The sequence below is a fragment of the Dipodomys merriami genome, unplaced genomic scaffold (genome assembly GCF_024711535.1).
Source record: "Dipodomys merriami isolate MVZ:Mamm:240054 unplaced genomic scaffold, mDipMer1.0.p SCAF_3043, whole genome shotgun sequence".
In the NCBI taxonomy this organism is placed as follows: domain Eukaryota; kingdom Metazoa; phylum Chordata; class Mammalia; order Rodentia; family Heteromyidae; genus Dipodomys; species Dipodomys merriami.
The window spans coordinates 1-14,762 of NW_027204542.1; the positions used below are offsets into that span (position 1 = coordinate 1).

The 14,762-nt window shown below is 35.6% G+C and overlaps 1 pseudogene; it reads right to left on the reverse strand.

Annotated features, from left to right (window-relative positions):
- Nucleotides 1–4,306: 4,306 nt before the first annotated feature.
- LOC138840873 (U6 spliceosomal RNA) lies at nucleotides 4,307–4,403 on the reverse strand (annotated as a pseudogene).
- Nucleotides 4,404–14,762: the final 10,359 nt, after the last annotated feature.

Consider the following 14,762-nt stretch of genomic DNA (forward strand, 5'->3'; position numbering starts at 1 on the left):
TATATGTTAGATGTGCCAGAGAAATTTCTTCTCATATAGAGAAGATGGAGCAGAAGACTAGTTTGAAGAGGACTGGAAAGACAACAAGAATACATATAACAATAAGTATTATGACTTCAAATGCAATCAAGTAGTGCCACCAATCTAAAGGATTAAGACTTTTTAATCCTCTCTGTAAGTCTGCTGCCAAAGAATTTATCCCCACGGTTTCCAAATGAGCTTGACTAAGGGCTGAGATGTCTTCCTGTAGCTATCCTATCTCATGAATTAAGCTATTGTCCTTCCAGAATTTTTGTAAATGCACTTTGGTAACTTCTCAATCTAAGCTCTCATTATAAGGTAATGGGGTAACACAAAAATATTTAAATGACTGATGACAGCTACTTGTCAGCTGGGTTTTTAGATTATTGACTTCAGTCCTTAACTTTAAGACTACTTTTTCCAAAGCCTCTATTTTGTTTTTTTTTAATTTTGGATCAATAATTTTTTGCTCTGTTAATGTTAGAGAAACATCCTTATTTAACTCATTAACAAAATGTGCCGGGCCTTTTCAACCAGCTTCTTGATCTTTCCCCATATAGGTGGTGTTGCAGTTTTTGTTGAATTAGCCTGTGGTGGTGATAGAGAGAGAGTCTTTATCTTCTGCTCCAGTTTTCTCTGCTGATGTATTTTCATTTTCTTCCTGTCTCTTTTTTGGGCCCGAGAAAGGCCTGATGAGTCTGTTTGGGACCCAAATGGGGGATTCCGCATTCTGTGGGAAAACATAAGCATAGCCTCTCCCGGATGTTAACAGGATGTCTGGCCCACGCCAGGTTCCAGTAAGTAGATCCTTCCATTTTAGTAAAGGAAAAGTTGTAGTTTTTCCATGCCCCAATGTCTCATCATTGGGGTTATTCCTTGCTCATCAGCATTGAAATGATTAAGAACCAGTAAAGCATGGTTGAGTGTAATGGGGGAAGTATTGCTTCTCTCCTCCCTGTCTAATTCTTGTCAATTGACTTTTTAAGGTCTGATGAGCTCGTTTTATGATTGCTTGGCCTTGTGGATTATACGGAATCCCTGTTTTGTGCACGATTTTCCATTGTGCACAAAATTTAGCAAAAGCATTAGAGGTGTATGCTGGTCCATTATCAGTTTTTATTTCCTTAGGAATTCCTAGGTCTACAAAGGCTTTAACCAAATGTTGAATAACATCTTTCACAGCCTCTCCAGAATGGGCTGTAGCAACCATAACATGAGAATAAGTATTTATAGTAACATGGACAAAGGAGATTTTCCCAAATTTTGTTACATAAGTAACATCCATTTGCCACAGAACTCTAGGCTTTAAGCCTCTAGGATTAACTCCCATTTTTTGTGGATGAAAAACTTCCGGGCATGCCTCACATTCCCTTACAATTTGTCTTGCCTGTTCTCAGGACACTTGAAACATCTTTCTTAAGGCATTAGCATTCTGATGGTGTAGTCTATGACTTTCCTGAGCTTCTTCTAAAGCTGACATTACATGACTTTCCTTAGTTAATAAGTCTGCTAACTTGTTCCCTTGAGACAAAGGTACAGGGAGATTACTATGCCCCCTGATGTGTCCCACAAATGCCTTTGTCGTTCTTTGTTGTAATAGCTGTTGTAATTTTATTAATTAGTCTTTTACTTTAGAATGACCAGTAACTAGGGCTGTTTCAATGGCAGGAAACAAGGAAACCACATAGCGGGAATCTGTGTAAAGTTTAAACTCCTCTGAATAATTTTGAAAGGCTAGCAGAACTGCAATAATCTGTTGTGCAGGTACAGTTGGGTCAGAAGATATTAATGGTGGTTTTGTACTGCAATAAACCACAGACTTTCCGCTAGAAGATCCATCTGTAAAAATAGTTAATGCCCCGCCCAAAGGTTCTGTAACAAAAACCTTTGGAAATATCACAGGGGTTTCATTATAAAAGGATTTTGGGGCATATGAAAGCTTATTTTACCTGTGTCAGTTAATACAGAAATTTCCAATCATCATCAAATCGTATCAAATGATCTAATTGTTTCTTATTATAAGGGATAATAATGTTAGGTATTTCTTGGCCAAATAATTCTCTAGCTCTTAATTTAGCCTTTAAAATCAAATTAGCACAAAAAAAAGGGATATGAAGCAACTGTTTTTCCACGGTTATGGGAATAATGGATCCATTCTAGTATCCCATCCTGCCAAAAACATCCTGTGGGAGTAAAGCTGGTAGCCAGAATTATAAAGGACCATGTTTGTGCAATATTAATTTTCTGTATTTTAGCTGTTTTCAATGCTTTTTCTACCAATTTTATACAGGATAAGGGGGCAGGAGTTATTTTTCTGGTAGATTTAGGATTAGGGTCTCCGTCCAACATTTTCATCAAAGGATCTAATTGTCCTGTAGTTATTTTTAAACTAGGCCGAATCCAATTAATATTCCCTAATAATTTTTGGAAATCATTTAATGTTTTTCATTTATCTATTCTAATTTGTGTCTTTTGAGACATAATATAATCATGTCCAATCACTTTTCCCAGATAATTTAAAGGTCATTCATGTTGAACTTTATCAGGAGCTATTATCAAACCGAATTTTGTTAATTTTTCTACCATATCCTGTAATATTTTTTCTGTCTTTTCTCTAGTTTCATCGGCCATAAGTATATCATCCATATAATGAATAATATATGCCCCTGGATATTTTTCTCTAATTTGTTCTATAGCCCTTTTCACATATTGTTGAAATAAGGTAGGGCTGTTTTTCATGCCCTGAGGTAGCACTTTCCATTGGTACCTATTATAAGTTTGTTTAAAATTAGCCGAAGGGACACTGAAAGCAAATCTCTTGGAATCTTCTGGTTGTAATTTTATTGTAAAAAAGCAATCCTGTAAGTTTATTATTATTATGTATCTACCCTGTGGGACTGCAACAGGAGAGGGTAGACCTGGTTGAAGGGCTCCCATGTCATGCATGGTCTCATTAATGGCCCTTAGATCTTGTAATAATCTCCATTTTCCTGACTTCTTTTTTAATTACCAAAAATGGAGTATTCCATGAACTGGTAGTCTTTTCTATTCTTCCCTTGACTCAATTGTTCTTGAACTAAGTCCTGTATGGCTTGAATCTTTTCTTGAGTTAGGGGCCACTGATTAATCCATACAAGATCAACACTTTTCCATATTATTTTGTCAGCATAAAGCTGTTCCTCAGTGGCCCCTGTGAAAAATTTTGCTCCTTCGACGAGGAGTCAATTTGTCCTATTTTATTTTCATGTTTTGCATGATGTCTCTGCCCCATAAAGAAAAGGGCAAGGTGGGAATAACATAAGGTTTGAAGTGGCCTTACTGCCCTTCACATACCCATTTGAGTCTCTGAGCTGACTAAGCTACATTAGAAGCCATCCCTAATCCAATTAAGGAAGAAGTCTCTTGCACTGGCCAGGCCATAGGACAATCTTTTCCAGCTATACAGGATCTGTCAGCTCCTGTGTCTAAGAGTCCTGTCATTTGTTTTCCATTGATTTTAATGGCCTTGTAAGGCCTTTATCTGTAATTTCCTGAACCCAGGCTACAGTATCTGTGGTGCCAAACCCTCCTTTACTGTTTTGAGTCAGTGTGGGATTAAGCAAGTTTAGATATGAGAGTAAAATATTTGGGCAATCCTCTGCCCTTTATTAACTTGAATAGTCTCTTTTAGAGACCTTATCATGACCTTTATAGTGGTAGGCCTGTCTGAGTCTATTACACCTGGTAATACCTCAAAATTCTTTTTAGAGTTTGAGCCACCAGCGTACGGCAACACCAATACTTACTGTAAAAAATTCATGAATTCCGTGGAATTCTTCCAAGTGAATTGCCTGCATTGGATGTCAAAATGTATTCAAGAGTTTTTGTATACATGTATAATGATTTCTGCAGAGTTTGTGAAATTTTAATCAGAAATAATTTTAACTTATCTGTTTAAATGAATAGTACAGAAACAAAAGTATTTCTGGTGCTTGTCTGAAAAAGAATATTTTAAACTATTCTCTGTTTGTATAATTTGTCCTTTCAGATTGTATTCCATATAGAAAGTTTTAGATTCCTTTTTTTCCTAGGTCCTAATATTATTTTTCTTTGGGATAAAATGACAATGTTGTCTAATTTCAAAAGTTTTGTAAAGTTTATGGTATTTAAACGCCTTTCTGAGGTGAAGATTTAATACACTGATGTCAAACTAAATTTGATTATATGAATTACATGTGTTGTTACACTTGTTATTTTGTAATCAACTTTTTAATAACTGTTTTTCATTTCTTGCATCTGAAGAAAGAAAAATACGGAATACTTCACAAATTTTCATATCATCCTTGTGCAATTGCCATGTTAATCTCTGTATTGTAATTTGGGAATACCTGCTGCTGAAGCATGTAGTATCTCAAATTTAAGCAGTTAATGATGCAATCTTTATACAGACTTATATCTACGGTTGCCTACTTGTAATAAGGAAACTATATTGTTCCTGACAATGCTACTGATCTTATTTCCCTAAAATTCTGTGAATAGTGGAAAAAATATATTGTTCATGTTAATGCTCACATTTGCAAATTATTTTTGTCAATGACAATTTTAAGTCTTTTTCATTTGGAATTTGATCATACTTTCAATAATTTATTGCTAGGTCCAAAGGTGATGGCTTTTTCATGTACTAATTGATCCAACTGAATTAGCTTTGTGGAGCTAATGGATTCAAAGTAAGCCTTGCTTAAGAGCTACTTCTAACCTTCTGCAGTTGACATTTTCCCAAGTGAGGTCTTACTGGCACAAATGTCTACCTGACCCTTTATTCTTCTTCCATGTAGGAACAGACCAATCAGAATATCTTACCCTGACACCATAGATTGTTTTACTTGAACAAAACTAATCTTAGTTACAAGGGATCATAGAGAGATGAACAGTTCAGACATAACTGTTCAGACTAGAAGGTATTTTATCAAAATATAATTGTTTATTATATCTAACATTTCAAAAGTAACTAAAGCCAAGAAGGGGAAAAAAATTGATCATATTCATGATTACTTAATATCCTGGCCTGTCTACCATCCTACCAGGCAGGAAGTTACACTATGCATTTCTATCACCAAATATTTTCATAGTTGCAGGAGAAGTCCAGATGTTTCTTCTCATTATTAGGCCTTAAATTGGTAATGTTTTCATCACAGTGTTTTCTCTTGCCTACAGGCTGTAAATCTACAAATAGTAAAGCTTTAGGTCCAACTCTATCAAACACTGAGGTAGAGATAATGTAATAATACTTTAAAACAGAGTTGCCTTTGATACTGTAACCACAACAGAATAATGCAAAACATGTGTCTTTTTTCTTATATTATACATAGTTATATATTTTATATTTATATGTGCTGATTTTATATTTCACACAATGAAACTTACTAGAATTAGTTGATAATTTCACAAATAAATTAAAATTTATTTATTCCAATAAATAGAATTGTAATATAAATAATTAGGTTTAAAATGTATATTAGAATATAAAAAGTATCAACGCAGTGTCTTTGGTATAAACTTGTGATACATTCAAACTGTTCTTGGTTTTCTGAATTCACATGGTAAAAAACCAATTTTGTTTTCCTCTAATCTATAAGGGATTTTACTCTGCTTCTCTGTTTATTGTTTTAATTCACTGATTGCAAACTGTTTTTCTCCATATTTCTGAAGCATTCCTACTGATTATGCCCAAATTTTTCTGATAAGATGTCTAACAAATATTATTCTTCTGCACGACCCAATGATTCCTAGGATCCCAGGTACCAGTTACTTGCATCATCAGATAACAAGGGCAAGACTTCTCACATAGGCCCATGCAACATGCAACAAAGTAATTGAAGACCCATTTCAATTTCTCATTTCCTATATTTCAGGGCCCCAGTTCCTTGAGATGCAGGATTTAGCAGTAAGCAATTGTGAAATGCAAGGCAAAATAAAATGAAAGATGAGATCACAAATTTTGAGAGTATGTACTATGATTCAAACATTCAACTTACAGATGGCCAGCCCATATCAGTGAACAAGTTTACATGGTGTCATAAGATTATTTTTAATACCCCTCCCCTATGATTAATGAAAGATTTTAGTCCAGCATAAGTGGGCCAAAAAATAGTTCCTGGAAGGATAGATCCATAATTGGTCTACCAAGATCCAGAAAAATTTACTTAGAGTTCAAATATAATTCAGAAAAACTTTGAGAAGATCCTTAGTGCTGCAAAACACTGGGACTTCACTACAACATGGCTCAGTGGTATAAAATGTCACTCTCAAACAAATGATAATCTACATTTAATCGACTGAAAGTTATTCCTTTACACATTAACTTTTTAAAATCACATACGCTAAAATAACATTTGACAAGTAGATGATACTTAGTGACATTACAAATTTTTCAAGTGTAGGGAGCAAGTTATAATAGAGTTGAATTATTTACCCAGCACTAATGCCAAACACGTTCAACCATTCATTGAAGTCTAGAAATAGTACCAACCACAATTTGTGTTTTTCAGTAGGAGCCTTCCAGAAATATGTTAAATAGATCATCCTGCCAAATTTCAAACCAAAACGTTTGCTAATAAAGTAAATGTCATCATTTAATAAGGCACATTTTAAAATGTCACAAATAGTTGTCTTATCATATGTAATATTATGTTTGCCCTATCTGTGTAACATAGGGAGAAATATGACTTTAGGTCTTGAATATGGGTACTCATCAGAGATATGACAAACATAAAATCTGTCTTCTATTTCTATCACATTCCTATATAGGAATAAATTTTAGTTTTCTTCTTTTTCCAAAACTTACAGGTAGTAAAAAATATTATACCATGTAAAATAAAACAATCACACCACTGTACAAAGCTATTTATAGAAATTGGTAGCTAGGAGTACATTCTATGCATTTTTTAACTTTCTTTTTGACTGAAGATTAATCTTCCAAATGGATGAGAATAAAATCATGTTTAGGTGCTTCACGTCTCCAGTCTTGCAAATTGTTACTGCAGATGAATGAATTATGGAAATATAAGCTGACATCAGTTCAAGCATATGCAGAATGGAAACTCCCTGAAATGTATATAAACCTTTCAAAGTGTTAATAGACAGTTTAACAGGATTACTATCAGTAAGTTGAAAACAGAAAGAAATTATAGTAAAGACATAGAATGAATGAAAAATGAACAAGGGGCAAGTACAGCTAGAATACTCAATGTATACATATGATAAAGGAAGTGGTAAATCTGAAATAAATATTGGAGAAGCATTTGGTTGAGAATGATGGAAGGAGTGACTCTGATCCAAGAGCAATGGACAATTAGATGGATATATTTAATTGTAACACACTTGCACAACCTTTTGAAATTCAGTTTAAAAACACAACAAAAAACAAAAACACACAAAAATCACAACCAACCAGAAATCTCTAGAGAGTATGAATATTTCCTCCCAAAATTTTAAGCAGTTAATGAAGGGTAGTCTTGGGAAAAGCAAACAACGCTATCCAAAGAGAGGTTTGGGATAGGGGAGAATTTTGAACAGATTTAAATAGATTGTCTAAGGTTATAAATCACAATCACCTACATCTCCTGCAAATAGTATCTTTTTCTAGGAGTTCTCTGTCTGAACTGGATAATCCAGTCGTGAGACACACTTGATAGCTTGTGAAGATAGAATGGAAGAAACAAGATCAAGAATGCATTACTCCACTGGAGAGAAAACAATCCTCCATATTTTCTCTAATCTTTCTTCACTACTCTTTCTTCATACTTTTAAGTCAATTGATTTTGAATTATATTTTTCCTTCTTTCTTCTGGCAAAGTAATTTGTCAAAGTAATTCATTAAATATTATTTGCCATTTTCTTCTTTCATGCTGATTTATTGGCCAGGCGAGTCTATGAAACTTCCCTCTTGCACTTGGTTGCCATGAAACAACATCTATTTCAATGTGAAGAAGTCTAATGTAAAACTTTGTCTCCAGAAAACAGTCCAAGAAGCTGTGATCACAAATATTTGGCTGTATTTTTTCTCTTACCTTGAAAGTCGTCTTGTGTCTAAAGTGCCCACAAACATAAGTACTCCATCACTTTTTGGTTCAATCAATTCTAACCTAAAAGATATATTTTGCTAAGAAGATGCTTAGAGGAAACTGAAAAATACTGCACTTTTATCTTCTATGGTAAGACTCTCCTTAGATACCATATCAGGAACAATGAAGTTATTCTATGCAAAATTATTTCAATAGATTATTTTTCTCTTGGTCTTGCATTTGTTCACCAAGATGTATGGAGGAGAGTAGAGTTAAATCACCTATACCTAGAAATACAGTGACTGTTACAAAAGGTCAATTCTTCTATGTCCTTCTTCCATGTCCTCCTCTTAGCTCTTGCCTGATTTCCAATTAATCACAGCATCTTGGCTTCAAGTCTAGTGAAGCTGAAGGACTATATGGGCTCCACCACTGTTAAATCTTCATGATTTGTCTTTGAAAACTCTTTAAGTTGCCTCTTTTGGATGTGGAATGTATTTCCATGTCTCCACTCAATCTGTTCGGCATTGTAGTGAGCCAAATAGGCTCTGTAAAATCAATTTAGTTAGTAAAAATATTAACACAATTTAGGGCTGGGAAGTTGGCTCTTTGGTAGAGTGCTTGCCTTGAATGCCTGAGACCCTGGGTTTGATTCCTCAGCACCACATAAGCAAAAAGAAAAAAAGCCGAAAGTGGTGCTGTGGCTCAAGTGGTAGAGCACTAGCCTTGACCTGAAGACCTGAGGGACCCAGGCCCAGAGTTCAGGCCCCACGACCGGACCCTCCAAAAAATATTAATACAATTTATATAAAATGTTTGGACTCCCTTCACTGCTAAAGCCAATACGCTTAGCTAGGGCTTCTAAGAACAATGTTTTCTTACCTTTTCCATTTGCTCAATTCTTTTCTGAACCCAAAACATTTTGGCTTATGTAATAAGAGAAGTCTTCACTATCTCATGTTATTAAAGATATTATTTTTTGTGATCCACTTAGAAATGTGAAATCATTGGTTTGAATTATATAATCAGATTTTTTTGTTTCACTGTTTCAAATGCAAAGACATTGTGGAAAGTGTTACAAACAGAAATGTGTAAACCCAACACCTTCTTGCATTTTGGAGGGCACTTTCTCCCTAAATATTTTGACTCAAATTATCTTTTTCAGAGAATTACTGTTTGGTAATTAAAGGTAAATTCAAAAATTTTGATGTCTTATTTTTTAAGAACTTGAATTTAAATTCCAATACAACCTTGTTTCACACAGTGAGAATATAGTTCCTGGGTAAGGATGATTCCAAGGGAACCTACAGGATTTACAGCAATGTTTCTGAGGTTTGTTTAGTGTGAAAAAGAGCCATCTTCACCCACATTGCTTCCTCTCTACTAAGTCTCCATGGATTTCTTTGCATGAAAGCCTATTCTCCCAGGAAATTTTAAATTTTCTTAATAGGCTAAGTTGTTAAAAATTTTGAACAATTCAAATTTACCTGTCATAACTTTAAAACTCTTGAAATTCCTTTATCAGAACCGCGAATTCACCAATCCTAATTCCACCTTTACCATCCAAAAGTTAACATGCTCTTTTCATGATATAGTGTCCATGCAACTATTATTTTCCAGTAGCTTTGTACTGCGTATATATAGGCATATAAGCTGATGCTAAGCAAAATGAATTCCAAGATATGGAACCAGAGTTTTTTATTTGTGGTTGTTTTTGTTGAACTATGTGACTTGTTTTCTTTGGGTTTTTCCCCTATAGTTCATTCCTGCTGTATTTGATTTTGTATTGTGTATGCATTTCCCTTAAATAGGGAAGGGAAGAGGAAAAGCAAAATGGTGAGACAAAAGGCAAAGGGAAAACCAATGCAATAGCAATACTCACAAGACAATATGTTGGAAATGTACCTCATAAATTGTGAGGGGTGAAGGGGTGAAGGAAAACTGTGAGAAAAATGAAGGAGGGGTAACAAGTTTGAAGTGTTTTTTATTCACTACCTTACAATTACTGTAACCTCACTGTACATCAATTTGATAATGAAATTGAAAAAATAAGCTGCGTAAAATGTAATTTTACTGTATTGGCACAGTAAATATTATTCTTTATGTAGCAATATTTTAAAAATCAATTCTATTTGACATCTAATTCAAATTGATTACCTCTTTTTTACCAGAGGGTCATCAACGTGATTGTTATCCAACTAGAAAATATTTTCATAATATACTTGCCAAATTTTTCGAAAAAGAATAAATTTATTACTTTCTTATTCTAAAACAGAAAAACAATTTAATGCTATGGAAACCCATAACTTTTAAAATTAAATAATTTGTTAAGAGGACAGAGTATATATTTTCTTCAAAATTCATATGACAAATAACTACTCATAATTACTCATTTTTAAATTCTCAACATTCCATACGTTAGAGATTCAAAATAGTACTTTTTTGCATGTTATAAAATTCTGCAATAGATCCAGTTTCCAATGGAGTGTACAGATTGAGAAGTCAATAGAAAAATAGCCACATTCTGGTAGAGGATAAAACTATGAAGCATCTGTAAGCATTTTTTTTATCAGAGTAATCTGTTATTTCTATGACTATCAATCCCAACATTTATGCCATGAAGTCATCCTAGCCCAACAGTTTCCAACTTGTAAGGGGCACCCTAAGATTCCTTAATTCATATTATGAATAGCTTATCTGTATTGTGAAAAATACTACACCTCTGCTAATGTGAAGCCCTCCGTGTTCTGGAAAGAATACCACAATAACCTGAGATGCATACTTTTTCCTCCACTGGTATTCTTGAGATCAGATCACTTGCAAATATTATTTATATTTATACATTTTTAATTATCATAGATAATCAGGAAGCTAAGATTGGAAAATTATGGTTCAAAGCCCACCCTGGCAGGAAGGTTTCTTAGAATCTTATCTCCAATATACTTCTCCACGAAAGCCAGACACAAGTGGCACTGATGTTGAAGTGGTAGGGCATGAGCCTTGAGCATAAACATGCTCAGAGACACTGTCCAGGCCAAGAGTTCAAGCTCTAGGCAAACCAATAAAACAAAAACAATGTTGAGTACAAACCCCAAACCTAGCATTTTTCTCAATGTATACAGAGGCACGTAAATAAGGAAATGGCTTCCTGTGTTACTTAGAGGTTGAAAAAAGAAGATGTCACACAACTACTCTCTTCATACCATTTTAAACCAAACCCTCAAAAATTGCTGTTTTTCTTTTTTTTTTTTTCAGGTAAGGGGTAGGTTTATTCAGTAGGCCTGCTGGGACCAGGCAAGGTTGGCACTCCACGTGGCTGGGAATTAGAAAGAGCTGGAAAAGAGAGGAAAGAGCTAGAGCAGAGAGAACTAGAAAAGAACAGAGAGAGAGAGAGGTAAGAACAGAGAGAGAGAGAGCTAGAATAGAACAGAGAGAGAGAGAGAGCTAGAAATGAACAGAGAGAGCAGAAAGCTAGAAACGAACAGAGAGAGCACCTGGGCCTGTGGTAGGCCTTATCTAGGGTATGGGCGGGGAAAGGTGTGGCCACATCAAATTCAGATGTGACCTCTTCTAGGTGTCCCAGTTGCCTAGGTAACGCAGGTACTGGGTGGAGACTTTGCTGTGAGGAGGGTGGAGTCTGCTAGCCATCCAGGAGTGGACCTTACATTCTAGCCTTTTAATAATCTTGAAATAGGGCAAGGATTCTCTCTGGCTACTTCCTGCTGACAAGGGGCATCGACAATAGGGGCAAAAGGCTGGAATTTGGTCCCCTCCCATGAGGCAGTGAGCAGTAGCTGTCCCTTGGTGGATTGAGTCCTTGGGTGAAGTCTGGAGAAGTCTCATGAGCATTGAGCGGCTGGAAAAAAAAATACTAAACGGCAAATAAATGGCAAGAGGAAGGACTTGGGGCTGAAAATGTTGGTAGAAATGTCCCTAGCTACTTCTGACATCTGGCGACTAAGTAGAGAAGTCAGGTGACAAAGGCAAGAATATAAATTCCTGTTCAGTTAATAGGTAGACAGGTATAACCATTGGCTGGGTAGGCTTCTTACTTCCACTGACCTCCAGGCTCTGGTTAATTTTGAAAGGGCAGGCACAAAGTAGCTGATGTGATATTATCTCCTCTTAGTCCTCTCCATGTTTCCTTGTTCCCCAGACTGGCTGAGTCTAGGTGCTCGTTGCTCGGATGGCTTCTCCCAGTTGGTATTCAAGATTTGAACTCCATGCCTGGGCAGCATCCCTGAGCACTTCTGCTCAAGCACTTCTACCACGTTGAGTTACAATAACACTTCCAGTGTTCAAGGAGGTTTGAACTCAAGGCCTGGGCACTGTCCCTGAGCACTTCTGCTCAAGGCTAGCACTGAACCACTTTGAGTTATAGTATCACTTGCAGAGTTTAGCTGGGAGATGGAGTCTTAGGGATTTTTCAGCCCGAGCTGGCTTTGAACTGAAATTTTTGGCACAAAAGCCCTTTATTATTTCCAATTAAAGCAACAAGGAGATCAAGTAGAATAAGTAGAGCTTACCTGCTCCTATCAAGAACTGACCAACAAATATTCTGCAATGACAAAACTCATTAGACGTGATGAGAATTTTAGCATAGATATGCCCAGTATTTTAGAACCATGTAGTCAGTAGTAGAATACACAACACAAAACAAAAAAGGCAAATCTCAAAACCTAAAATTTTGACAACATTTAGACATCTTTGCTAACAAAGCACATCAGATGGTTGGGCCTCAGTTACCAGGGCCAGAGTAGAGAAGTGGTGTGGACATGGATGTGAAGGCCAACAATGGTATCGATGCGCTGTTTCCGCCGCAGACAGACTGGTTCGCAAAAGGCCGTCAGAACTGTCGGTATTCCTCAGAGCAAAAAAGGAAAAAGCAAACAAAAAAAGAAAAAAGAGGGAAAAAAAACCAGAGAGAAATCCCAGCTATCCTGACTTTAAGCTCTTTATCCGAGTCACGGCACCATTTATGTTAGGTTTTTTAAAAAGAGGTAACCGAGGAAGGACAGCACCAGCATGCACGTGGTATTCAGGTAAGGGGTAGGTTTATTCAGTAGGCCTGCTGGGACCAGGCAAGGTTGGCACTCCACGTGGCTGGGAATGAGAGAGAGCTTGAAAAGAGAGGAAAGAGCTTGAGCAGAGAGAGCTAGAAAAGAACAGAGAGAGAGAGAGAGAGGTAAGAACAGAGAGAGAGAGCTAGGATAGAACAGAGAGAGAGAGAGATAGAAATGAACAGAGAGAGCAGAGAGCTAGAAACAGAAAGGAAATTGTTGTTTTTCTAAATTTATACATTAATATCATCCATTTCTTAGCAACTCTGTCTAGATTATTCACATTAACATGGTATACATGAACTGTGGGAATTATCTATTAACTATGTTCTAATTATAACTCTCTTGAAAGAATATTCTAGGAAAATAGAATGCAAGAATCATTTGTGAATTTGTCCATTAATCCCTCTATTTAAAAAGAATTTTTTAGTATCCTATAGAATATAAAATTACAAACAAAACAAAAATACATATTTTAAATCTAAATTCTAATTTAACAAAGTCTACAAAGTACTACATTAGATGAACTTTGCTATTTCTCCTGGCTTAAGCTTTTGTAATCCTTCAACATTTCTTTGGAATCCAACAGAATGGTGCTTACTAAGTTTTGTAAATTTTTGGATGGAAATAATGAGCCATTCTGCATCTAGAATTTTCTGTAATAACAGAGCATTTAAAACCAAATGAGGATATATATAAGTTGCATTTCAATAGGAAACTTGACTTCTCAAAACATAATGAGAAAATTAGCCCAAAATTCCAACTGTGTATTCCTTTTTTGTTGTTTGGTTTGTTTTATTGAGACAAAGTTGTTCTACCTAGTCCAGGGAAGGTATCGCAATGTAATTCCATTCTCTAATCTCCTGACGAAGTGCTAGAATTCCAGGCTTGTATCACATTGCCCTGCCATAGTTTGTTTATTTACTCTAGAAACAGACTCGCAATTCTGAACTTCTCCTAAGATCTTATCCACTAAATTGACTGCTCAGACTCTTTATGTACTATTTTCAAAGATGTTCTAACAATTCACACAAGATATGAACATTTTTATATGCACCTACAGGGTTCCCTGATTCGTTCCTCCATGGATCCTATCCTGTTAATATTGTTGCTTGACTCCCTTACTATCACTGATTCCTAGCTATGTAATATTCTCAACTTTTGGGGGGAAAGTTCACTGGAGGGCTTTCTAATATTAAAAATTATCACTTGATTCTAGTCTTACTCAGGACATATTTTCTATTGTTTTCTAACTTTTCTACATATTCTGAGAGTTGTTTCACTTGTGTATTTTTGTGTGCACATATAAGTCCCTTTGTGTGTATGTGTATGTTTGTATGTATGTATGCAAAAACCTCATGCTCTTATTCAGCAATCTTGCTCATGACTAGTATTCCAGCTTTTGGCTGTTTAATTTCAGGTAGTGTCTCAAAGCCTGTTCTGCCCAGGCTGGATGCAAATTGAATTTCTCAGACTGTTTTAACTTTTTAGGTTTTATTTTTCCAGGAGTATCAACTTTTAAACTACAAACACTTTTGTGAGTGTTAAGTATAACCTGTAGCCCAGATTTTTAACTCAAGAATTAATATAAAGATAGATGAACATATACATTACATATCTTGAGTATACAATGTTAGAA